Source organism: Xiphias gladius, chromosome 15 (assembly GCF_016859285.1).
Source record: "Xiphias gladius isolate SHS-SW01 ecotype Sanya breed wild chromosome 15, ASM1685928v1, whole genome shotgun sequence".
In the NCBI taxonomy this organism is placed as follows: domain Eukaryota; kingdom Metazoa; phylum Chordata; class Actinopteri; order Istiophoriformes; family Xiphiidae; genus Xiphias; species Xiphias gladius.
In genome coordinates this window covers 13556028-13583825 of record NC_053414.1, presented here as the reverse complement: position 1 = coordinate 13583825, position 27798 = coordinate 13556028, and the positions used below count along the sequence as shown (strand labels likewise).

At 40.1% G+C, this 27798-nt stretch overlaps 2 long non-coding RNA genes across 3 annotated transcripts in view; one reads left to right on the top strand and one right to left on the bottom strand.

Moving 5' to 3' along the window:
- Window positions 1-3938: 3938 nt before the first annotated feature.
- LOC120799826 overlaps window positions 3939-27798 on the top strand; it is a 40241-nt gene continuing 16381 nt past the window's right edge. The window contains exons 1-3 of one of the 2 annotated variants that reach the window (XR_005708894.1): window positions 3939-4151; window positions 20086-20227; window positions 25810-25964. This is a non-coding gene — a long non-coding RNA (uncharacterized LOC120799826). Of the gene's footprint in view, window positions 4152-20085; window positions 20228-25809; window positions 25965-27798 lie in introns of those variants that run through there. The other variant, XR_005708893.1, reaches the window with a different exon arrangement.
- On the bottom strand, window positions 15353-22685 carry LOC120799827. Its single transcript, XR_005708895.1, has 3 exons — window positions 22554-22685; window positions 20058-20170; window positions 15353-15429 (listed from the first exon to the last, which is right to left on the bottom strand). It is a non-coding gene; the product is annotated as an uncharacterized LOC120799827 (long non-coding RNA).

The window sequence follows — 27798 nt, the reverse complement described above, 5'->3', positions numbered from 1 at the left end:
ATTAAAAAATAAGATAAGAAATAATAGAAATTAGAGAGATGACAATAAAAAGCAGACCGATATGAGAGTAGTATCCATTCTCTCATCTAACTCTTGGCAAGAAACAAAACATGTAGTTCCCAAAATGGTAAATTTTTTACTTCAAGAGTAACCTGTTAATTGCTCCACTAGCTGAAGACATTACCAGTCTGCATGTATGAGAGGCTCATTGGTCTGACAGATAGTGTATAGAACAGGGTTGAAGAGGGTTGAATGGAGGAGAGGAGATGGAGGGGATGAGTTAAGCACAGTTCAAGGAGGAAGGGGATGAGATATCCAGGGGATACGGAGCTGGTGGTGGTGGGTGGGGGGCAACAGGCGGCAAGTGGTCTCATTGCTAATTATCTTTATTGTGCTTCCCTGGCAGTTTTTCTTTGCAGGGCCTGTCATTGGGTCTTGTGTGGAAAGCTCTCCAGAGCCCACCTCAGTGGCCCTTGTCTAATAACCTCTGAAGGAATAACTATGAGGTCACACGCCTTGGCTCTGTAGTATTTTAATTCCTGATGGATTCATCACACTGCCAGGAATGTGTGAACCAGAACCGGTTCTACCCCTGTGCTGTATAGTGGCTAGCGGCAATTTGTAGCTCATGGGCTTTTAGGGAGTTCGTTGAGGCTCACACTGGGACATGGACACCCAAAATGTACGCTCCAGATATGCCGTGGGCCAGTAGAAGCCCTGCCTGAGAGCAAAGCACAGTGTCTGGATTGGGAGAAACAGTCAGGCCATAAAGGTGAATTTCCACCTCACCTGCTTCACACGCTAAACCTCCTACTCTCTGATTCTCACCCTCACTCTGGGGGTGCTTAGATGAGTCCTCTGCCTTGAAAAGTGAAGTGACCACTGGGCAAAAACAAGAAGGCTCTGACAGCTCTGTAGGAGGCGGTAGCTGGATGTTGTTTTTCTCTGCGATCCATGACAAGCACTGTGTTGAATTACCTTTCATTCAAATGCTAACGTGCACGCTCTTTGTCACGGTGGAGCACTCTGAGAGATTTTTGATGATTTGTGTTTCTATGAGATCTTGCAACCCTGTTTTGACCTGCCGGTTGTTACTGAGGATTGCATCACCTCCAAATATTTTTTGTGAAATTCAAGAGGGGAAACCTATCAGATGGATGAAGATCGGACTGATGTGTTTGCAGAAAATCAGTAAACAACATTAATTTCATATGAATTAATAAGAAAGTATAAAGTGGCAATTCTCACATGGGCTTTTTTCTAGTGATACTCTTATCAAGCTGATAAACTTTTGAGGCAAAAGGAGGATATTAAAGTTTTGAACTGATGACTCTAAGTCATTTGACAGTAGAAGCTCTTCCATGCGCCGTTTTATTCATAAAATACATTTTTATGAAAGATGTACTAAATAATTTGTCATTCTCTAGCTTTTAAGAGACCTCATTCAGGCTACGTGCAAAGCTGCTCAACGCTGACAGGGGGGCTTGCCTGCCAACTCTGTAGCAAAGACCTCTGTACTGTACACTTCTACAGAATTAACACAGGAGCAAGTTGATCTTTGTCGCTTCAGGGGAAAACAGACACCATAAGTAAAGCCAGATACGGTTTGAAAGAACCCTGAGATCATACACTGTCTTTAACATCAAAAAAGTGTCCACATGGATATTCTTAATGGGTTTAACTTGGATGAATTATTCAAATCTTCCCCCAATGCTTCTCTCTGGCAAGTGAATCCACAACGCACAAATGGTCATAGCTAAATGCTATCACTCTTTTAAATCTTTATTAGTCAGTTTTTCAGTGCAATCTGTCTTCTGAAAGTTGATCAAAATTTTCTATAACTAATTGGTCTGTTGAGAGTCAATAGAAAGCCAGAGTGTTGCAAACTGTTTTTCTCACTGGACCGTGATATTAAATCTAAATGATTGAAATTAAAAGCGTACTCCACTTGATGGTATAATGTGACAGTGGGAATAGTTCAGTCAACAAAGCCTGTCTTAAAACACATTCACTGTTTGAATTTCAATCTGTGTTGAGACAATATCTCCAAAGTTTCTAGTTTACTTTGGTGGTTTGCCCAGCTATAGGCCACAAGTGTAAAAGCTACTCCCTTCATATGAATGCACGTGTCTTCAACTCACTGATAAGGGTCATATCTTATTCCCTTTATCACTCAACATCACACAGTATATAGCACATACTAAGAATTTGGGCTTGAATTATTACATCATTAATATTTTCATCTGCTAGTTGGCAAATTCAATTTGAATCATAGAGCTCTGCAAAATGATGGAGAATCAGTGAAGAATTGGTCTCAGAAATGAGCAACACAGCCGCCTGCTGTGAACCGTCAAATCATCCTGATTGCTTGACTTTTTGAAGCTCCTGCCACATGTGGTCTGCTTCACGAGGCCCATAAAGAGGAAGCTCTGCTAAAGCTCGGTGGGGCACCCACTTTGATACCCAACCCAACATGGCTTACTGTGACAACACGTCACAGGGGGTCTCTGTGAAGCTAATCTCTAATAAGGGATGAAACGCTGCTTCTGGTGAAGCGGCTGAATGCCAGGTTGATCTTTACAGAACTGCTTTAAGATTGACTGTTAATGATGATGTCTTAAGATGGTTGAAGTAGAAATGTTAATGATGGGCCCTCCACTCTTGGATCTGCTTCTGTTCACTGAAATGCCGCAGTTATTTGTTTATTTCTTTACATTTTTTATTTTATGACACACTTCACTGATTTATTTATAAAAAACCAAATATAACCTAGTCACATATGTAGAAGAAACTTTCTCATAATATCGAAACAAGAAGCCATAATCATTAGACAAAAAACAATAATAATAACAATAATAATAATAAAAGTTAAGCTGTGGATTTATTAAATATTTTCTTTAAAAAAAGTGGTGAATGGCTCTTGCTTTAATGTAAATGAGTGGACAGCTAATCACATAATCAGATGGCCCCTTTTGTTTGTCTTGATTGAAGACTTTATTAAAGTGGCATTATTTAACAAAAAGGTCACTTGAAAAATCTTGCTATAAAAACAGGCTTTGGAAGAACAATTAGAAATAAAAACTGCTGGAATTAAATAAAATCTTTGGATGAAATAACATTTTATAATATTAAGTTTTAAAAATTAATTGGATTATTTCAGTTTTATATATTTATATTCAAGGCTGGATTATTGTGCCGGGCAAAGCGATACCCAGGGGGCTCCAAAAACCCCAGATTGACTCCATGTCATTTGGGTCCACGTAATTTGATTAATCGCAAATTTTCACCACTGAAGTAATATATCATCTCTGATGGCCCCTCCCATCTTGTGGCTCTGGCCTTGAAGAGGGACTCTGTGTCAAAATCTATTCTTATTTTTGTTAATATTGAGCTCATATGTTGTAAATTCTGACAATTATTTTCTTTGATAATGGAGTGATTGTTCAGTGTATCAAAAATGTCAGAAAATAGTGAAAATGCCCATAATAATTCCCCAAAGCCCAAGTTAACATACTGTAATGTCTTGTTTTGTCCGACAAACAGTCAAAATCCCAAAGATGTTGAATTTACTATAACAGAAAACTATGAAAACTAGCCAATGTTCACATTTGAGAGGCTGGTACCAGTGAATTTTTTCTTTTTTTCTTTGTGGCATTTTTACTTAAAAAATGACTTAAACCAGTAATCAGTCATCAGAATTGTTGCCAGTTCCCTGGGGCCCCCTAGGCAGGCATGGTTATATTACATACATTTTAAATAATATGTATTTCTTCATAATGCTGGACGTCCAGCACACAATGTATCGCTGTCGATAGGAACAGACAGCAAAAGCAGACGAATCGCTTATGTGTAAGTTTTGGGAAAGACGGATGACATTAGTGGTTTGAGGTCATATAAATTGAAGCTCACTTTGACCGCCACCTTTTGTCCGGCCATTTTGGGGATTCCCCTCTAGATTCGCAGGCCCTGGTACCGGATTAGGTGGTTTTCCTCTGGTTATAATTTCTTTTACACCTAAAACACGTTAGGTTATATTCCATAAATTTTCAAGCTGTAAGGGCGAAACAAGAGGCAAAGAAACCGCGTGTGCGGTGAAAGGGACAGGTGCATGCAGGTGTTGTAAAAACAACAGTGGCTGTGACACAATTAAGGTAGGCAATGCAATTTGTTTCAAAACACCGGAGTCATAACTCAGTCAAATGTGAACACATGGACATGGTACACATATTTTTTACATTTAGCATGACTTACACTTTCCAAAGATACATTTATCTCCGTTGTTCATTGCAAATTAACGTCCATAAAGCCGTCCATAGAGAAAAAAAAGACGCTCCTTATAAGTCCAGAACTTGCCTGGGAATCGTCAGGTTTTTAAGTTTGCTTTAGTATCAAGGTAATTCACTGATAGCTACCAGTACATCTTATAGAACATATCAAACGCGAACTTTAAATAGTGAATTCGGCGTATTCATTTTCCAAATTGTGAAAAAATATAGGGTAAAAAAACGGGTTGTAGCCGACAACATAACTCAATGTATCCATGGTAACGTTATACTTCCTGTTTCTCCAAAACACCACTGAAAATCAGTGTAGTATGTGAGAGGTTGACGCAGCTTTGGACACGGTAGAGACAAGGAGTTGGCTTTATAATTACTTGACATGTAAGCATCCTATGATGCGTACAGTAAAGTACAATTTTTGCAAAATAGGATAGTTAATAAAGCTAATTTAAGCTAGCTAATAAGTTAGCTAATGTTAAAATAAACTTGCCAGGCGCCTAATGTTGTTGACAGACTTGAACATTAGCTTGCAGAGGCATTCACATATACTTTAATGACACCCCTAACATTACTTTCATTGTCAGTGGATGTTACACTGATGAAGCTAACTTTATATTTTTTAGCTCAGTACTGCGGCACCTACTGGCATGAATCACTTTGTACCTAACTGAGAGGATACTGTACTATTTTCAGATGCTTGCGTATAGTCTTGTAAATTTTAGAGGCAATTGTTGTAATTTACACTGTGACATTTTACTTGTTAGGACCTAAACCCACAAATGACATATCTTTTAGGTGTATGAGCAAAAGAAGTCTGTAAGACAGGTTTATTGCTACTATACCCAGCCTTTACACTTACTAAAATGCAGTACACGGAATTTTGATTTTTAATATTGTGACATTAACTATCAATGTGATATGGTAACGAAATAAAAATGTTAAAAAAAAAAGAATGTATATCCTTTATAGACTATTATATTTATCTCAAGTGGTTTCTAAACTTGAGGTCAGAAGTCCTTGAGCAACTATTCAAATGAAGGGCCGTGAGTAGATACCGATTTACTTTAAAGGGTCACAAGGCAAAAAGGGTGAGAATCGCTGATCTACAACATGAAAACTTACAGGTAGTAGGCTGCTGATATTAAAACATGTTCTTATTGACATTCAGAATAGCTGTTGAATGAAGTGCAAGTTTATTTGGGCCAGAGCTGCAACGATTAGTTGATTAATCAATCGTTCGATCAACAGAAAAATAATTGGCAACTATTTTGTTAATCGATGAATCATTTTAGTAATTTTTCAAGCAAAAAATTTTGCATTTTTTCTCAGTTTTAAAACTTTGTCCACCGCATATCTTTGGATTTTAGACAGCTGGTCAGACAAAAGCAAGACATTTGAAGACGTCATCTTAGACTCTGGGAAACTGTGATGGACATTTTTCACTTTTACAAAAAAATAGTTTAGAAACAAAGTGATAAATCAAAAAAAAAAAATTAACAGTAGAGGTGCAACTAAATACTATTTTTATTAACAATTAATTGCTTGTTGTATAAAACATAAAAAAATAGTGAAAAATGCAAGTCATAACTTTGCAGAAACCAAAGTGACATCTTCAGATGTCTTGTTTTGTCTAACCTAAAGTCCAAAACCCAAAGATATTCAACTTTGTTATTACACATGACAAAGATATCTGCTATTTTAGAAGCTGGAACCTGAGTGTGTAGCATTTTTCAATTTTTTTTACTTGAAAAGTGACTTAAATGATCAATTATCAAAATAGTTGCAGATTATGTTTTTGTCAGTTGACTGATCTATTAATCGACTAATCATTTCAGCTGTAATTCGACAGAATAATTGATAGGGAAAATACGTAAATTAACCCTAATTTGGACAGACTTCTTCACATGTTAAAACAGAGAAACAGTTGTGTAAGTAGCAGCCTTAACAATGCCGCATTCCATTTAGGTGAAACAGTTCCAGCATCCTGGTATTGTGCGAGCTCGCGGGAATATCTTCCTGCTGTGACAAGTGTCTGTTTAGGATATGTTTTGTTTAACAAATAAGATGGCAGTTCATCCACACAGTTTTGAGTTTTTTTTTTTTTTTTTTTAGCTCAAAAAAAAAAACTCTCAAAAAAACAAAACAAACAAAAAAAAAAAAAAAAGGAAAGCAGTCTCTCTGGCATGACAACTTCTTTTGTTTTTAGCTGAAACACAGACCAAACAGACTACTGATGATCTCCCTGTCAGAGCCTGCCATTTCCTACGTAACAGATCAAATTATGAGAGACCTTGCAGTGCAGTGCCGGGGCTCAGCACGGGATTAGGGGGCAACTATCTCAAGGCTGTGCTTCTCAGATAACCGCACCTAAAGCAACCTTTTCTCAAACACACAATTACCAGTCTGCTCCCTCCCCCAATCCCCTTCACCACCTCCCTTTTGAATTTCATCAGGGGCTTAATTAGTATACAAATAAAACTTCCCTTATCTCCCTCTCGCCCTAATTGGCCTGTCTTTAGTTATGCCTGGTGAGTGTGTGTTAGTGTATGAGAGAGCTGGGGCCCCTGTAATTAGGGTGACCGTGTTCACCTTTCCTCTCAGACGCACGGGTGCTCAGGCAGCCCGTGGGGAGGGTGGGGCTCTACATTGTGCTGTAAGCTCACATAAATGTATGTGTGTGTGTTTGTGCGTGAGTGATTGTTTTAGGTGTGTATGTGTGGTTGTATGGGGGTGTTGGGGAGGTACGCTCAGGATTATTGCTCTGCAATCATTCTTGGACCGTCCCAAAGGCGTTCTCATGAGCCAGGAGGGCTTTGGGTGCTGCTGGTTCCCACTGAATGGAAGGGGCATCTTGCTTTTTTCATTCTCTTTTCTCTCTCCTCTCCGCCTCTCCACCCTCTACAACCAAAGTGTTTATCGATTATCTCGGTCCGCTTTCCAACAACTTAATATTGGGTGACAGTGCACCGTGTTCTGACTGTAATTAGAGTTCAGCTCTGAGGTGGGGGGTGCGGGGTTGTGGGGGGCAATTAGAACCCTTTGTTATTAAACTTGATTCATCTTCCTCCTGCACGGCTCTGCCCTGCTCTACTCAGCTCTCGGATGCTTACCAAGGGTATCAGGCCATCCGGCCTCCTGAAATTGGCTAACCTGCAAATTATCATGTTTGCTGCTAGACTACCCCCAGCCCCCGCACACCGCCCCCCACCCCAAACCCATCCTGCCAATTCTGTTCCCCTCACGATGCCAATAACACAGAGTAATAACTGTAAAGATCCCCATTCAAATCCACTCAGATGCCTGGACTTACAATCACAACAGAAGTTCTCAAGAGCCACTGAGAATACATCCTCTACTGTATGACTGCACACCGCATTGAATGAAGGTGTTTTTAAGTTTGATCATGGTATTTATGACTATAAAGGTTTTATTTTCACTCAAATTATGAGTCCTAATTAATATGAAATATTTCAGTTGTAGATACTGTAATTTTTATATCTGCCAAGGTAGTTGTGTTTTGTAGTTATTTTTTTATTTATTTTTTGTTAGTTAGTGCATTGAAAAAATATGGTCAAAGATATCAATGAAATTTGGATGAAGATTAGGCCATGAGCCAGGGAAGAAGTGATTAGTTTTTAGTGGGAATTCAAATCCATTGGCAGATCAGGGAATTTTGCCAGAGGATTTATTAACACTGAAAAATTGACATTTTATAACCTTTCTGCTATTTTCTCATGAACGACTACATTTTCTGGAATGGAAAAAAAAGTGGCTAATGTATATAATGGTTGTCTGGCATGTGTGCTTTGATGAGTGATCCAGATGGAGACGTAAAACATCTTAATGTTTTTATATACCAATAACAGATTTATAGTTATTTGCAGCCGTGGTGGATGTATGCCATACTTTTTATTTATCTTATATCAAACCTGACAGCAACATAGGTACATTAAGTTTTAATATAGGGTCAGATCTGACTCCATTTCTACCAAAAACTGCTTTGCTTTGAAGGGTAATCAGAACTATGTCGAGCATTTTATCATTATAGTTTAGACAGTTGTATGTAACATTTTGTTCAAAAAGTTTCTTACATTTCATTAGAGTGACATTCATCAGTGCAAAAGCAAAAACAACGCAAAAATCAATGTGACATAAGTGAAACTTACTGTATGTTATTGTAAATTACTCTTAAGGGTAGGATAACAGCAGCAAAAGCAGCTCAGTTACCATTAATGAGGGTCTAGACACACTTGAAATTAATTCGATTTTCAATTAAGTCACTTTTTGTGAAAAAGAAAGAAATGTGGAACCTTCCTTCCTTAGACCGTATGGCCTTTAATGAAACTGTATACAACTGCAGTTACCTCTTAAATACTAACTATGTATAGAATACATTTTATTGTAACCGTTCTTTTAAGTGCCTTACTGAGAGGAGTGATATGTAACGCTCATTATTATGCATTTCAAATTAAGTGCAGCTCTTCAAAAGTGGAAATAAATGCTGTCACAGATAGCCTATAGTCAGATCCTCTGATTGGCCAGTGTCTGTTAATTGGGGAACCTTCAGATTTTTTAATTTCAGCTTGGTTTAACTACCACTAAATGCTTTTACACATTAATTACCACCTAATTAATGAGTAAAAGCATATTGCCAAATATATGCTTATTAGGTCCATTGCACGGAAGACTAAACAATTTACAGTTTACTATAGTTCAAGTTTAGATAATTTTTCCTGCCACCACCGAATCAGCCTCCCAACCATCAGTCTAACCAGTCATAGCAAGGTGCAGTAAATTATCTAGATTTCCATTTCTTAAAAATGGATTTCATCTGCATAATAAACATTTGCCTTAAGTGGAAATCAGTAGAAATAAAATTAAAGTAAGCAAATAACCTTGAAAGTTGGGCTACTGCACTGTTTTTTGTTTGCGTTAAGTGTGACCTCAGAATCATCTTATGGGCACAGTAAAATACCAGTTTGACTCAGAGTGATTTCTCACTACACACCGCTTAGGCTTTCTCTTACAAAAATTTAGTGTGGTAGTCCTGGCAAATCTTTTAATCAAACAGACTGAGGTGTGTTATTTAAAGAATCCTGTAACTATTTTATTTTAAATACCACTGTTACTTCACTCGAGTAAAAATAATAGACAATTTGATACTTGTTCACGAAACATAACTGCTGTTGGTAGCATTAGGAAATCTAGTTGTTGTGGTGTCACTGTGAGCAACAATTTAGCAAAAAGAGTGAACTTCCTTCTACCACCACCAATAGAACTGTCAACTTCGTGTTCTCTATTTCTTCACTGCACCAAACATTGTTAGTTTGAAGAGGTGATATGAGTTGACAATATTCTCCGTTCTCTCCCTTCCACTCTGGCCGCCTCCCGAAATCCTTATCCCCCATCCCTCCTCTATTCTTTGTCTCCTCCACAGTCTCTAAGAGCTTGATGTGGAGCTTATGGGGAAAAGGAAGAAGATCAATCCTGGTGTAGCAGCTCAGCACATATCTCTCCCAGTAACGGCAGGACAAGTGTCAGCTGGAGGAGAGGCAGCCGCCATGCAGAGAGAGGGAGAGAGGGGGAGAGAGAGAGTGAACGAGGGGGAGAGAGAGAGAGAGAGAGAGAGAGAGAGAGAGAGAGAGTGAGCTAAGGGGAGAGAACAAGGGGGAGAGGAGGTAAGGGGTGATGGGGGTTGGGGGGAGGATGAGAAAGAGAGCCCTCTGCATGGCAGCCAAGCGAGTGAGCAAGCGAGCGGCGCAGCCCAAGGGAGTGCACCTCCAGTAGACAAAAGATCAATTCTCTCCATTTCACTCTCAGCTCCTGATAACAAGCAAAAGTTCAGCAAGCCCAGGAGCTGTCTTGCCTTTGAAATGTGCATTCTGGTGTGTTACACACATGCCGTTGCACAGTTACACTCTTATACAAGTGGCCTGCACACACAGACAATCACTCTCTCACACGATTTAATTGAGAGGTCCAGTGGTTATTGTGATTATAAATGACTGTCATGTATTTGTTCTCTAGACATGAGAAACAATTATGAGTAGAGTTCATGATGGAGCAACAATGTCTAAAAAAGATTTTCATTGTGTTAAATGAATACAGATAGTGTTTGTGTCTTTGAAATTCTAGATGCAGTCATTGTTTCCTTGATGAGGATACATGTTCTCCAAGTTTGTCATCTGCGGCGTCCAAAACTCTTGATATGTTATTAAATGTCCTTCCCGCAGCAAAAACAGCATCCTCTCGTTTGCATTTGTTTCAAGATAATAAAACAGACAGTAAGAGAAAACAGCACCAGACAGGAAGCTGTTGCATTTGGTCAGAATCAAAACATAATTTGTGACAGCGTGCCGTGCCAAGGGTGTGTGGTTTGGACCGTGATTGCGGGTAACATTGTTATTGGCAAAGGGCTACGGTCAGTCAAACCAGAAACATGCATTTTGAAGAGCTTCATTTTGTTTTTCCTGCGGACACAAGTGTTATTGATAACATTCTCATTTGGGGGAGTTTATGGAATATATTGTTTCCTTCCTGTTTGTGCTGGTACTCAAGTCACAGCACTTGTTTTTGTTAAAATTTTAAAGAGTTCCCCCAAAACCACATGTTTTCGGCTGAGCCATAACATGTTCCTCATTAAAAGGAACAACTTTTTCAAACTTCTAAATAATTGAAATAAATATGTGATGAGATGTCACAATTACATAGGCCATTCCTTTTCCAACACTGACACACTCTCTTTAATACTGTATTTCGAAGTCTGAGCATCTAAAGCTTTTGCACCTTTTCCAGTTCTCATAAAACTCACATTTAGGTCAAGTAAAAAAAAAAACTTCTTAAACATGTTGCCAACGTTCTAGAACTTGAAAGTCAACCAAATTTCACGCAAAAGTGGCCAGAGTTTATCTCATTTTCCTGTTTTGTGTCACTTGATGAGTCCTCATTGTCTATTTTGATCTGTTACTCTGTCTATGAAGATCTATAAGTCTCTGCTGAAACCCAGGGAGGCTGATGGTGTGTGACAGTTCTGTAGCTGGTTCTGTTTAAGACGACCACAAACAGAGAGCAATCCTGTGGAGGTTAGAGCCTTGCCACTTCTCATCAGAGTGAAGCCCAGAGAGAGGGTCACTCTCTGTCAGTATTCACGACAGGCACTGACCCTCTGTACTACAGTGGAGCCTTTTCACAGAGGCTGTTGGCCTGCTCTTCAGCAAAGCTGATAGAGTTTGGAATTACTGTTATTTCCAACCTCCTTCGTCTGGAGTCCAAATGTCATAACAGTGTCTGTGTAATGTACCCGATGATTAGCTTTCTCTCAGGGACCCCTATCCATGGCCTCCAACAGATGGCCTGTACCTCTTTGTGTATGCAGATTTATTCACTGGGAATGTTTACAGATATCGTCATTACGTGGACATCCATAACTAAATAAGCAGTAATTGAAGCAAAAGCTGTCAACCAGTCAGTGTTGTTTTTGTCATGTTCTGGCTGAAAGGAACAACTAGCAGAGAGGGACAGCCAGTATCACACAATTGACCTTTTACATGATTTTCAATTACTGAGGAGAGGAGAGAAACTGAGGGGTCCCTGTAGTGCAGCTGTCTCTGCTGTCTCCTTTCCAGAACATCTGCCCATCGAACGTGGCAGCGGCTCCTCTTTCTCCCCGTGAGGTCGCCTGCCCTGCCCAGGATGGGCAGGTGTGTGCTGGGCCAGGCCCCTCTGTCATTACGCGGCCCAGCTGTGCTGTCACGTCTGGCATAGAGGCGGGTGTCATCCATGACCCTGTCTCAGCCCCCTCGGAGGAGCATACACAGACCTTGACAGGGCAGCTGAGGGTAAAGCCACGCATGGAATATCTATGAAGGACGACCACGTCGTCCCCTCCTTGCACCCTGGTGGGCGCCACCTCCGCATGCTTGCCTACCCTCCTGCCAAAGTGCAGGATGGGCCTTCATCAGCCGTGTCAGTCAATAAAAAGAGAGAACATCACATCTCCCCTCCTGCTGTGTCCTGTGTGTCTTTTCAAGGGAGAGTAACACACTCGGAAAGAAGGACAGAACGCTGGTAGGCACTTTCACTGATGCACTGAGGAAACCAGAATAATTAGTAAAAACCAAATTGATAAGTTTTATGTGATAAATACCCTACAAAGTGTTCACTGTCACAGTAAATTGAAATATGCAGTGCTAATTCTTCCAACAACATGATCTTGTGGAAAACACTGTAATCGACCCCCCCCCGTCCAATTTCAATCAAGCTTCAGCTAAGTGCAGCTAACGTCCTCTCGCAGATTATCCACTGGAGGAATACAGAAAAAAAAGACATACCTTGAAAAGTTATTTGGTACCCTAAAATCCTCAGGACTAGTAAACTGCAATTCCGTTGCAAATTTTTCTTCTTTAAGGTAAAAATGTGCCTAAGTGTTTCATGCTCAGTAGCAGCAGTCTGATCAGGATAATTCATTAGCATTTGTCTCCCAGTTGGCTACACCAGATTTGTCAGCAACTCAGTATTTCATGATATCATTAAGAGTCAGCGCCATATTTCATGCACTTCAAGTACTTGATTTTCCTGGGACAAACATGTTACTAACCACTGAGATACTGACATAACCCTAACTCATCTCTTTAGCCTCTACACATGCCATGGAAGAAACCAGCATCCTCAATGAGTGAGCAGTTTGACTTGGTCCTGGGAGGTGGTGGCTCAGCAGATCTGTCTGCCCCGTCTGCATTTGCAATATAAGGACCTCTGGTCAATGTAATTATGTACTCCATATTTACTAATGGTTTCTCATTCAGCTGCAGAATGGTAATTCTACTCCATAACTTCATGATGGATAAGGCAGAAGAAGAGAGAGATATTCAGTGGAGAAAGGAAGGAAAACAGAGAAATAGGATTGAGATAGACACTGCTGAATCCAAAGGTCATCAAACAGGAGCTGAGAAATCTATCCATTAAGTGACTATCAGTGGTTTAGTCCAGTTCAGATTGTGGGAAATTGTGTCTTAAAGCAATTGTTGTCCCACTGAAACACACAAGTGTCATGATCAGAGCTATGATATGACTGGGAAAAGAGATCAGATGGAAATCGCTTACCGGTTCTTGGAAAGAGGAGGTGAATATTCATTTAGACTGGCCGTGTTGCACAGGTACAGCTGCTCCAAAACTGATTGAAAGCGCTCACATTTTTAAAGGAAGATAATTTTGTGAAAAAAGGAGGGGCAAACAGAACTGCTTTTAATATACTTAATCTGCACAGCATTATCATGTAATGAAACAATATATAACAAAGCATTTGTGAGAGGAAAAAACAATTTGTTAATCAATTGTTGCTTGGTAGCAACGCGGTAATGAAATACAAATGCAGTGTATGATGTGAAAGAATGATCTCATTTATGACAACCTCAATTTTACACACAGTATGTCTGCACAGACATCTCAGAAGGAAATTTAAAAAAAGGAAAGAGTCACATTAGTTTGTGTGAATGAGTGTGAGACACAGTCCTTTTCTTTCTATACTGTAACTTGTTTTCTACAACATGCTGCCATTTGCCCGGTCCTTGAGATATACTTGAAATTTAAACAATCAGAGAATGTTATGCTAGAGATCATTTGATACTCTGACATTTCCGTGAACTCTTCTAAAGTGGTGACTGCAGTAGAGAGACACATACGGGGGTATCTGCTCTGGCCTTTTTGGTCGGCTCTTCTCAGTGGCTTTATCAAATCAAGCAAATATTTCCAAAGGCAGCTGCAGTTATCTAAAGTGAGAGAGAGAGAGAGCCAACATGGTCAAGGGTCAAGTAGTCTTACTGAAGAATTTTTTTTTCCCCCCTTAAGTTTACTCTTAAATATTATTATACATTATTGAATATTATTTTTAAGTGTAATGGGAGTAAGATACTATGGTTTAGTGTCAACGGGAAGCCAGTCTATTCACCCCTGTGCGCAGGCCTGTCGGATGTATGCTGAAAGAAAGAACTCAATTTGTTATTGACTGTACTTACAGTAAATTATATACATCTTCACGCAACATGTTGGCCTTTTGTGTTATGGCTATTGTAGCTTCATGGTCATGGTCTTTTTAGATGTTACCCATTAATATGGGGTATGCAAATTGCACATTCTCAGAGATTTGCCAAGTGGCATTCAAGTGACACTAATACATTGATGATATCAATATATTTGTCTAAGGTATGAAACTAAATAGCCTCCCAATTCCAAAGTGTTGCTGACAGTTATCAAGCCCTGCTTATCTCATTTTTTTTTGTAGGTCAGGGAAAAGAAATCTCTGCCCTGCATAAAGATTGGATTAATTATGCCTTGGTTAGTCTGTCTCCTGATGTAGGGAAAGTTGCCAGAAATTTAGGAGGTATCTTTGATGGCAATCTAAGCTTGAATATCTCAAGTGGATGAAGTTTTGGATTTCTGTGCTGAAAATCTCTGAAATAGGATTTCTCTGACGCTATGCCGCTACCTCCACACTTCTTTTTCAGACAGTATCTATTTTGTCTGTAGCTTGTGCAGAATCCTTTTTTCTGGTTCCCAAAGATTAGGAAGATCATTTCCATCATAACACTTTTTACATTTTGTTAGTGCACATCTTTTAAAGTGCACTGGGAACTGGGAATTTTTGAGGTACTGTATGTTGGGTATAGCTACAGCTGCAGTATATAGCCAGTTTGAGTGTCTTAAAAGTCCATAGTCAATAAATAAACAGCTCCTTCTACACTATGACGGGGCACAAGATAATTTGTGATTATGAGCTGGACGTCCTGCGATTAGAAAAGTCCTATATGAGCTTTAGGGATGCTCATTGATAGAGAGAAACACTGTGTAATTAATTGTTAAGCTGTATAATTTCAAGTTCACAAATACTGTATACTAGTCTTGTCTGTCATGCATTTCCAAAATCGAAAACCCTCAAGTGCACATTGCTGCATCCAAACCAGAATGCAAATGGAGTTTTCTTTTGACCAGCAAGAAATCAAGTATGTGATGTTTGTTTGGTCATTTTTTGAGTTATTGGATTTTCTTAGTGTCAGTAGTGTAATTCCCAGCCTCACCTACAGTGTATACACACAAGTCTGGTGTTATTGGCAGCGTGCCTTCATCCACCGACACCTCCAGCGTCCCTGGTGGCCTTTGTCACAGAAGAAAGAGAATGATCAATATCCCAGTTAAACTAGACTTTCAAAGCTGATCGTAGGGCCTCGTTCTGGGGCCTTCTTCTTTAATGAATTTTCTTTCATTCCACACAAGTTTTTAAACATCAAACAATAAATCGGCCAGGGCACAGTAAAATATTTAGATCTATTGACTGTGTTTGAAAAATGTAGAGGGCAAAAACTCTAGTGGTTTGATGCTGATACAATCTGAACACTTTAATCCACCCGAGTGTTTCCTTTTATCTGCCTGTTTTTCTCCAAAAGAGGGGAAAAGGGCCTCAAGAATGTTCTCAAAGATCCAGCATCTCTTTCTTAAAAGCTACTTACCTTCAACTGCTCCTCTCTAACACAACGATTCTCAGTGTTCTTAGTACCAAGGCACATGCAAAAAAAAAAAAAAAATACATCCACGGCACACAAAATCATCAATTATGTGAGAAGATCAGACAAACCCTTGGATAATCGTTCAACTCAAATGCAGGGACCTGTTTCAGAAAAAAATTCTAATCATAAACGTATGACATTGAATTTCAGTTGAGTAAATTCTTTAGTCTTGTTTGCCCATAATTTTCATCGTCAATAAAATCTCACATGTGGAAATGTGTTGTCTACAGCATGGCAGTGCGACATTAAAAAGGTTGAGAACATGTGTTTTACAGCATTTACAGTTTATTGTAGTAGTGTTGCATTTTGTCATCTTCACCCCCAAAACAAGCCCAGGAACAAAGAGGTGATAAAAATTACATCTGTGGTAAGAAGCCATATTTGTTTTTTCGTGGAAATGGGTTTTGACAAAATAGCTTTATTCTGGCATGAAAGGTTCCACAAAAAACGCAAGTCGGGAGGATTCCTTCTGTCTTTCAATATTGACGGGTTGTTTTTGGATGGTACAAGCCAGAGATCAAAAAGAGTGTCTGAAAATATGTTATGCTGTAGAAACATTTCCTGAGACTCAGCAAGTTTGAGCAGAACTACATTTCAGTCAGGTCGTTGTGTGTATTTAGTGCACATCGGGGATTTTTTTTCCACGCTACAAAATCTTGTCTTTAGGCTGAGTGACATCTCTGTTTTGTTATTTTTGGTCAAAGTCTCATCAAGGTGAACATCAGTGCCTGGGTCTGACCCCTTAAGGAGCCAATCTTCCAAATGTAGTATTAAATTTTACTGTGTGTGTATGCATGTCTTTGCGTGGCTGGTGTGTGCATGTGTGTTTTTGGCTGGCGTGACAGCCTGGCCTTGACGTTAAACATCTGTTGGTTGATTCATTTCGGCTGCAGATGTGGAGTGACACCAAGCCACATCTGCCGAGGTGCGGGCCATCCCTGCAACCTGCCCCTCGTAAGGCCCCAGCTTCACCACCGATACCACTTTTTCTGATGATTGCGTCATTTTCCCTCCTCTCCACCGTGCCTAGTTCACAAAAGTGACATCCTGCTTCTTTCCCCAGTTGTGTACGCTGGAGAGGAGCAGATGCATGGCCTTCGGGAGATGTAGAAATGGCAAACACAATGAAACTCAAGAACCTGGGAAAAAAGCTGTCCCAGATAAAACCTCATCTTGTCTGTTTTTTTTTTTTTTCATTGCAGAATTAACATAATGCTAAAGATATAATTTGCTTTTTGCATTTTGAATGTAGCTAAAACATTAGAGTATAGTGGACAAGACTAGTGCTTGATTAATTGATTAGTCAGTTAACAGAAAATAAATTGTGAACACTTTATAATTGAGAAAAAATTCCAAATACTTACTTTCAAGCCTCTTTAAAGGTAAGGATTTGCTGTTTTTCTCTGTTTATATATCATTGTAAATTTAACATCTTTGGGTTTGGGACAAAAACAAGCAATGAGAACACTTGTTATGGTTGTTTTTTCTTTTTTCTTTTTTTAACCATTTTGTGCACTAAACATTTAATTGACTAATCAAAAAAAAAAAAAATTGAATCGATAATGAAAATAACTGTTAGTTGCAGCCCTAGACAAGACTAGAACAAAATCGACATCAGAATGTATTATGTACTGAATTTACTTGAGGGATGTTTTCAGTATTCAATGAGTATTTTTTCAGTCTGCTTTAAGAAAACCCATGTTAGACAACAATGAATTTATTCCGCCGAACGGAAAGATTGAGAAATCATTTGAGTTTAAGTGACAGATGCTTCTCTTCACTACTGTGCGGCGCATTGTAATCACTTGAATGAATACAGCTTGACTAATTAAGGTTATGCAGTTGGCTGGCTCTCTCCAAACAAAGCCCAAGTAATGTGGATTGTTTTGTAGAACAGCCCCCATAGTATAGTACAGATGAGAGTGGAGTTGATATGCTGTTCAGTCTGTCGTGTCCGTTGGAAAAGTGCTAGAAAGATCAATGTCTAGCACTTGATTTTCAACATCACATTCATGTTTCCACTTAGCTAAAGATATTATTTTTTTTTGTGTGGTAATAAGCTCATAAATCGATTTACTATATTGTCTAGCTGCACTGCTCTCAGCCCTGCTGTTACCATGACGAAAACACAGAGGAATATGACTGTAACAAATTAAACAGAAAGAGCCGATGACTAACAAACACAACCAGTGCGAAGATGATGACTGAAATGCGTTGGATAGCCCTTCCTGAGCTCGCTGTGCATGTCTGGCACAGATAGAGTCCAAGGACGCACAAGGCCTTTGATCCTGTCTCTGTGGCGTCCCAGATGTTCCTGCACAGGGCAATGTCAAGTCTGGTTTATTTGCAGAGGTAATGCCCAGCCATTATATGTACAACTCATCCATCAAACAAAAATGAACATTTCACGAACGCTTTTTTCTTTGCACGACTGAGCAATTGAAGGAGTCTTGATAGACCATAACCACATCTTCAGCTACATGTGCTTTAAAGGGCCCGGGACACAATGTTTAGTGAGGGCGCCCACGGGACATTCCCTCTCCTAGTTAAGGCAGATGTCTGAGGATATTATCTATCATTTGAAGTAAAACTAAATGTGATATTTCATTTCCATAGATGTCATTGAAGTAGAAGCTGTCCTTACTGAAATCCTGAATAATTTTAATCATAAGGAACTCATTTGAGTGCACTCTGACTGATTGAACGTTGTTGAAAAAAGTCTCAACCAGTAGGTGGCAGTATGATACCTGAATCTACAACTTTCCAAATCAAGACTCTTCAGTCATCACTAAGAATAAGCACCCTGACTATTTCAATTGACATCTTGAAATATACAATAAAATCTGGTCCCGTTATTATACACAAAGTGGTATTTGATAATAATAGGTATTTAAGGATTATTATTATATAATATTACAAATCAAACATTCATATTCAAATGCAAAGTCTGATTTAGCATTTTTATCACAGCATAGAATAAAAGCATCCACTTTCTATCCACAAAGCTATATCATTCTACTGAGCAGTGATTTTGGCCTCAGCAATCAATTAGAAAAACAGAGATGAACACATATTTTATATAAAATAAAAACACTGTAGTATCTAAATAAAGGATCAGCCTTAATTTTAGCCTGACCTATTGATTAAACTGTGAACAACATGCTCAGGGTATTTCCAATCAGCTTCATATACAGTGGTTTGACTGATGACTAATGCACTGCTAAAAAAAACATTCCTATCTTAAATTGCATTAAAATATAACTTGACGAGATATAGTTTAAGATCTGGAGAGTACTTTTTTGATTTAGCCTTCTGTTTTTTTTTTTTTTTTTTTCTGTTTTTTTTGTTTGTTTGTTTTTTACTTTTAAAAGATTCTGCAATTATAAAACAATTTCTTTTACATAGAAACATTTTGTTTTGGTTCTTTTTCTGGTCAAAAATGGAAAGGAAATTTTATCTTTAGCTTACTCCTTGTAAATACCAAAAAAAGGTCACCGTAAGGTCTTAAATCATTTTTCCTTTATCAATTTAAATAAAACTGCTTTGGCAGTTCAGCTTCGTGATATTTACAACATCGTCTTCCACTTTGCAACCCCAGTGCAGTATTTACACTTAATGCTTGGAATCTTTTGTAAATGCTTTCTTCTGATATTGACGGTATCAATCTTCCAACTGGCAGGGCAGAGGGATAGGGAGCTCTTGTAAATGCCTATGTGACACCATTTTCCTTCCAACTATAGCTTCAATCCCCACTGAAAGCAATTAAAAGGTAGCTGAAATCCAGAGGACTTAATGGGTTAATTTCTGGGCTTGTTGCTTCGGCAATCGTAGCACAGTGAATTCTCTTTGTTTGTTTCGCTGCTGAGATAAAGGTGGACTTTATTGACTCTTGTCAAGTTACAGCATGATGAAACTTGTGGCTGCACTGAAAACAACAGGCCTCCTGGATCAGACAAAATGATAGGATGCTGAATATTTTTGTAGCTTATTAAGTTAGTTCTCAAAATGCATTTCCTTCGGTTTTTAAAAAAGGGAAGGTGCTTGTACAATCTGCAACATTCACTGCCTCAACTCAGAATTAGAGATTTATTTTCTGAGGAGGAAGAAAAATCAATTAGTGCAAAATTTATTCATGGATTTCTGCAATCAATGCTAGTCCACTCAGAGGGGCTCGGTGGGACCCAGTTCATCCCAGTTAATGTGTTTGAAGGGGAATTACCATTGATGTTGTTTTCCCTTCCTCTCAGGTCAAGGAGCATCTCGGAGCTGTCACGGCCCGCCTGCCACACGGGAGGAACTTCCCTCCAGTCCTCACCGTTACCCACAAGGCACCTGGACAGGAGCGAGGATGATGAGGAGCAGCGGTTGATGTGAGGCAAAGACAGTCAGGTTGGTTGGCTGTGCTGAATCTAACATACCCACTGTCAGGGAGTCTCTCACTAGAGCTAACTGTGAATCCAATCAAGGATGGGAATACGGCCTATTGATTTACCCCACTAAACACACACAATAAACAAATACAGAGGGAATACATTATGTGTGGATTCACTCACAAATGACTTTTATGTCCGCAGAATATTCATAAAACCTAAGCTCTCACTCCCTATTATATTGCTTATCTGCTAGGTGAAAAACAGCTGTTCCTCTCACTCTCTTAATCGGCTGCAACCACTGTAATTTTAATTCACATGACCTATCATGACTTCTTGATTGTTTTCATAATTCTTGCATACTTCATAATGCTGCTCCAAAAGACATTTGGTGTGATCCTCTGAAATGTTCCTTCAAGGATATTCTTTTTGCTCTCCGTATTGATTTCAAACAGTTCCTGCACACAGGCTATATTTCAGGTCAATTAGACATATTTGGGCATTTGCAAATCATTTTTTTCTCTCAGATCCTGGGGCTCTAAAACTGCACTTTTGGCCCTAACAGCATTGCGCAGATTCTCTGTGGAGCTTGACATTTTGATCTGCAACAGAGACTAAATGATAACCGTTTCCTTGTAAATACTGTTGCCTGCGGGGGAGGGCTTAAATAGACCGAGAAAGACTTTTCACTCACTCACTTGTTCATATTCACAACTCATCTAAATATGGACAGCTAAAGCATTTGGAATATAGTGTGCATTGCATGCAGCGGTGTCAGGCTGCAGAGTAAGTAGTGGAAGGGGAGACCCATAATTACAGCAAATTATTGTCCGTAATTTTCTAAATTCCTCTGCTTTTACAATTACAATTACGTAATTATGACCTTTTCCCAGAAAGATAGCAAATTGGTTGTGATTGTTCAGTTCAGACGTTCCTCACCAAACAGTACAGTACAATTCCACTGTCTTTCTTTCTGTCATTCACTTTGTTTTGTTTTTCTTTAAAGAGAATATTTTTAAAGTATTTTTTCTTTCTGTTCATCTATGAAAGAACAAGCTGCCTTTGTTTGAAGTGTTTGGTCTTGGCATCTGTAATGACTCTCATCAGGACTCTCCTCTCAATGAGAGCAAAAACACTCAAATTCATTTATTTTTATTTCAAACATATCATTGACTGCTGTCTGATCTTGCATCCACATCTAAGAGAAAGTATTTATTTGAACCTAACTAACGCCCCTCTCTCCAACAGTTTTAAATATAAATGGAGGAGGAATCGATTAGTCACTCACTGATTTTTTGTATGTTTTTCCCTCCACATCTGAAAAAACATAAAACGAGTAAATAATTTCTTTCAGCAATAAGTGCGGCAATTGGATGGAATATTTATTTTGCCTTTAGAGAAAGTCAGTGCTGAAGTCTGACCCCTGTGTATTGTCATGACAACCTAAGGTCTCTGATACTTCACGGCATGTTGATGACAGCAACCTCCTACTATCGTGAACATGGTGAACTGGCAACGCCCACACAGGGGAAGATTTACATAAACACATTTTAATTGAGCTGCAAATGTTGTCATAAAATGGAGCCATTATTTTAGCACCCCTAAGGGGAAAATCTGCTCATGCAAAAAGAAAGAGAAAGTCAGCCAGTCACATTATGCCCAATGTGAGGCTGCACAGATAGGATAATATTACATTTTTACAGTGGCGCTCTGAGCCATTCCCAGATTGCTGATAGTCTTCAACGCTCAGTGGCTGGCTCCAGGGAAAGATTGCTCCTTGTCACATCCTTATCAAAAGAGCGTTTTGTTCCTTCTCACACATACACTTCTTATTCCACAAGAAGGCTTGTGATCTGTTATACATGTGTAGATCTTTCTTCACCCCCCCCCATGCTCTGCTGAAAATCAATTGTGTTTGTACTGTATGTGAATGTGTATCAAAGAGTCCCCACAGTCAATGCCTCCACTTATAAGGTAATGTACTGACATGGGAGATTCCACTGGGACTGTGCGGAGCTCTCCACGTACAGAGGCTATGCAGCAGAGGGAAGGGTTGGGAGGAGGGGGAACACAGCCGTCATATAGCGTGGGAGGAGGAAGCTGGATTGATAACACACACCACTTACACAATACTATCTTCAAGTGTAAAAAGCAAATATGTCACTACATGCAAAGAAACGCAAACACATACACGATGTTGGCAGTGGCTGGTTTTCAACATGAAGGTCTCCCGACCTGAGTGTTAGCCATGCTGATTAATCCCCCATCGAACACCTATTCCGTTTCACAGACCCACGGGGGAATACACTGTCAATGAGAACTTTCATAGCAGCAAAAAAACTCACCCAGTTGTTTTATTAATCCTTCAGACTTATGAAGTTAGCTGTCCGTGCAGAAGGGGAATTATTCCCATGCATTTCAATATTATATTGACCTTATTACTAGCCAAGTTTAAGTCAGAAATCCATAGTTGCTCCTGTCTGAGAAGTGGGTAGCCCGGCGCCTACCAGCTCCACCTTCCTGAACTCGTTCTTTTACAGCTGAGGTGGGAGGCAGGTCAAATACAAGGCTGGGGTTTTGCTGGATTTAACCCAGCCAAAGGAGAGAAGTGGGAGGATGCAAGTGATGTCCTGTGCCTGTGTGTGTGAATGTATGGGTATTTAAAAGCAATAGGGTGCGGGGCGCATTGTCCTCTTGATGTGTATATGTGATTTTTTTTATGTGTGTGTATGAATGTGTGGATACATAGGCGGTGACAAAAGGTGACCCCTGTGTCAGTGGTTTATTATGTCTGGTTCCTTTGCTAGGCCAGACTCCATTGGCTGTCAGTTTTACTGCCTGACTGTGTCAGCTGGACACTGTTAAGTCTGATGGAGTGTTTTTGCCTCTGAAGCCATCCTGAACAGAAAGGCAGGGAGAGCTTTATAACAGGCTCAGTGACAGGTTCTCAAAACAGGGAAGCCATGAATATGCAAGTTCTTCCACAAACAGCCAGAAAAAAAACCTGCTTGATGTGGCTGAATCTGAAAATAAGCAATTTTGCCATACACAAGCTGCAGCACTGACACTTTCAGCGTATTTCTCTGAGAGTCTCACTGTCTCCTCAATTTTATTTTTGCAGCAGGAGTTGGAGGAAAGAATTCTCCCCTGTTTCACCACTAAGTATTAAATAATGTTTCACTTTACTGTCACAACATAAGGAAACCAGGAAACGCATCTGCTAAGGGATAAAAAGAAATCACAATCATATATTTTTGCGAAGTTATGGCATTTGTGCATTTTTTAATTATGTGATTTTGCACAAGTAACATGTCTTGATTGATTGGGATAAGGACCTCCTCTTAGCTCCAAATGTGCTTCCACCCTCCCATGTTTAATGCAAATTAAGCAAACATGTGCCTTTGATATTGAAATGATCTTGCTGCATTCCTACAAACATTACAGCAGACGAAAAGGAACTGTGTGTGCACTTTCTCACTGTAAGTTAGGTTTACCTCACCACAGCCTCGAGTTTCTTTGGGACCCAGAGTTGCTATTTTATTTAATTTTTTTTTAAAAAACAACTGATATTATAGCTACAAATTATCTAAAAATGTTAAAACAAGTTCAAGACAAAATAATTTCACTCATATTACATCAAAATGTTACAGATTTAAATAAACAAAGCATAACAAGTGACTAAGGTGGGATAGTTGTGATATAATAACTGAGTTTTGGTACCTAAACGAGGCTGCAACTAATGATTTACCTTTTTATTATTTCTTCATTAAATGTCTGGTTTTTTAAAGCATCAGAAAATTGTGCAATACGCCCATTACAATGTGTTTTTTTACTAGTTAAGGAAAAGCAGCAAACACACACACACACACACACACACACACACACACACACACACACACACACACACACACACACACACACACACATATTTAAATGTGTGTAAATATATAATATGACATAATATGACATAATATGATATAATATAATATATTCTAATATAATATAATATAATATAATATACATGTTCTGGTGTACATGTGCTTCAACAAGACAAATACAGTGATTACACTACATGTAATAGTAGCCTTGTGTGGGTCTTAGGAGCCATAGTCTTGTATGTTTTTTTCACACTTCGTGTCCTTTCAGGACACTGTGTTGCATGGAAAATGCACACAGGCTCAGTGAGAGTCCCACTGCAACAGACAAAGCAGCCCAACCTCACTGCTCGGCTCTCCCGAAGAAACAACAACACCGACTCACTAATTACCTGCTATTGGTTAGATAAGCAGTTGTAGAATTATTGGCTCGTCCTTCTCTCAACTTTCTATTTCTTGTTTTTCTGTAGCCTTGTTCACATATCTTGTAGATAGAAGACAAATCATTTGCAAACAGCTTTATAGGTAGCATTTTTATGTCTCCTGCCAGGTGCTTTGTACATAGCAATTGTGGGGGAAATTGTGGAATATTACTGTGAAAAGGGTTCAGGATAGGATCAGATTGGCCCACAGTTAAAGTTCTCCTGGTCTGGCCACCGTTCTGTACAAGGGGAAAGGGTGGTGATGCTATTAACTGTACTCCTTTCCTGTTTAGAAGAAGGGGCTGTACATTCCAGGACACACACACACACACACACACACACACACACACACACACACACACACACACACACACACACACACACACACACACACACACACACACACACACACACACACTCACACACACGGGCACTTATGAAAACATTCTTGTACATGAGCACAGATACTTTCATGTGCACCACCTAAACAAACTTTACACTTAGTATACATTTTACGGCAGATACACACGATTGTGCACTCGCAACTAAATGCATGCACACGCCCTACTGCTCCGACACACTCGTTCACTCAATGACTCTGTCTTCCTCCCCTACTTTGTCTCTCTCTCACTCCGTTTACTGGAAGGCCACTCTGATAGGCCCCCTCATAAGGAGAGACACACCATCCCAGTTGATTCCAGGGGGAGTCCTTCAGAGGCAGCACTTCCAGTGGCTTCAGTGCATTAAAGCTTTTACCTTTTGCTTCTAAAGGCATCGGGACAAAAACAGGCCGAGCTCTTTCTCTCCACCAGGGAGACAGAGAATGCATTGTCTTGTAGAGGACACTGATTACTTAGGAATCAGTCATCAATTATTCAAACGATGGCATACTGTATTGCCTCCACCTTTAGTGACAAGACGGCCTTTCAAGGCTGGGAAATGCATAGACACACCCTGCCCAGTCCACAAGAATCAATACAGGCCTGGGTAGTTTCCTTCCCCGCTTTCGTTTTGGTCTGTCTCGCTCTTTATACCAATGTGATTTTGGGGCCCTGGCATTACACATTTAGGAAACCTTGAAGGGCCAGCTGCTGAGGAGGCCACAGGGGTAAGGCAGGCCACCATGGAGGCCTGCAGGGTTTGGAAGCACGCCCTTGGCTTGTCCCTCAGATCACTCCGCTGCCTTTTTGTCAAATTCTACCCACTCCTGTTGGTCTCTCCACTGCCCCTTGTCTTAAGTCAGCTGATTAGCTGCAAGTGAGCCTGATGAATGTCCGCGTTCATCCACAACACCTGGTTTTCAGGAGAGTGGAGGTTGAAGCTACCTCAAGGATGGAGACAGACGAAAAAAGGGGACTTTCTGCTAGAGCAGTCCAACGATGGGACCACCCAGGATTTGCATACTTGAGGTTTTTACTTTGCTTTTCTTCCTTGCCTCCACTCAACGGTGTTGCCGAGTTTTCCCTGGACCAGACTTCTGGCACACCTCACACTCCCGCTCCTTAGTCACTGTCACTGAAACACAAAGAGCCCAACACACAGCCCTGTGTCCTGTCCCAGACTGTCTGACCTCCCCTCTCTGGAAGCCATCCATGCCTTGCAATCTTTGCTAATAGAATATCCTTTTACTCTGCTGTGGAGCCAGAGCTCTTATTTTGAACAACCACAGACCACTAAAAAAGGTCAAGCATCCCAGGTCAAAAAGACAAACAAAGAAATAAAGTGTAATTCACACCTGATCAGCTGAAGTGGATAATTTCCTTTATTTTTTGCTTTTGCTGGTATTCTGGAGAGCTTTTCTTTCCCTGTGTCAAGGTCAGTTTGCACACCACTGCTGTTTATTTGCAAGCCATTTGGCTTCTTAGAATATGCCTGTGTTGCAGCTTGTGACATGAAAGAAAATGTGAAAGGGAGAAGAAAAAATCATAAGAGTGAGGAAAAGTATGGGAGGAGCTAAAGGGGGGGGGTTCGCTGGAGGAGTTGGATAACAATGGCTGGAATCCAAGGCTGGCTAATAGTATCTGACACACTGCAATTTTGAGGCTTATATCAACATTGTTTTTACAGCTGTAATTAAGCCACCTAATCAGAAGCACATTGGTCGGGACAGTCTGGGGCTGTGAGGGGGCAGACACACAGTGAGCTGTGTTCAGCCCTGCGGCAAGGCAGCAGCACCGCACTGGGCTTGGGCTAGGTGGAGGCCAGCCAAGGGAACTGTGGGTGGGAGAGCATCCTGACTGTGACACACACATGCACACAAATGTACACAAGGGGTGTGCATTGTGCACACTGAATGAGCAGTTTTTTTCTATATGTATGCAAAGATCTCTCTCTCTCTCTCTCTCTGTGTGTGTGTGTGTGTGTGTGTGTGTGTGTGTGTGTGTGTGTGTGTGTGTGTGTGTGTGTGTGTGTGTGTGTGTGTGTGTGTGTGAGAGAATTCTTGTGGTAATACATCTGTCTAAATTGTGTTTTTGGCTGTGTGTGTTGCAATACTCTCCTGGTAACGTGCATATCAGTGTTTATCAAGTGCTCAATTATGCCCAAATCTTACTTATGCACGCATGTGTGCTCAAGTGCATTTCCATGTTTGTTCAGTGGACATTTTATGGTGTGTGCCTGTGCGCAAAAAATAACAGCGTGCACTCGCTCACATGTGTATATGAAAGAGAGAGGGAACATGTGCATGTGTGCGGTCGCCTCAGCCCCACAGAGGTTCACCCCACCCTTGTCAAGGCCCAGTGCCGAGTCACCCAAGTCTCAAATGGCAACAGCACACAGACACACACACACACACACACACACTCACACACACACACACACACAGAGCAGGACGCGAAGCTCAGCTGGGGCCAAAGTCAACAGATGAGCTGGTCTGAACTGGCTCGCTGTGTGTTCTGATTGTAAATTGCGCTGGTGATGATTAGAGAACTCCAGCACAGGATGTCGACTCTTAAAACTGTCCAGAGAAAATAATTTTCTACTATGTTCAGGAAACTTTTTTTCTTTCTCTCCTTTACACTGCTCCCCACTTCAACCACCCCTTCCCTCCCTCTTTAATTTAAACATCATGGGGCTGTATGTGAGGAGGTGGAAGGAGTTGGTGTGTAAATTGGTTTAAGGCCTCCAGAGTAAAAAAAAAACAGACAATGGAGGCTGTTTAGAGTTTCATCTTATCTATGCAAGACCCGTAGATTTTTTTTTATGCTCATGCATACCCATGCATGGACTTATTCCTTTGATGACGCAGTTTTTCTGTGAACATCTGCATGCACTTCTCTTGATCTGTGTAGATT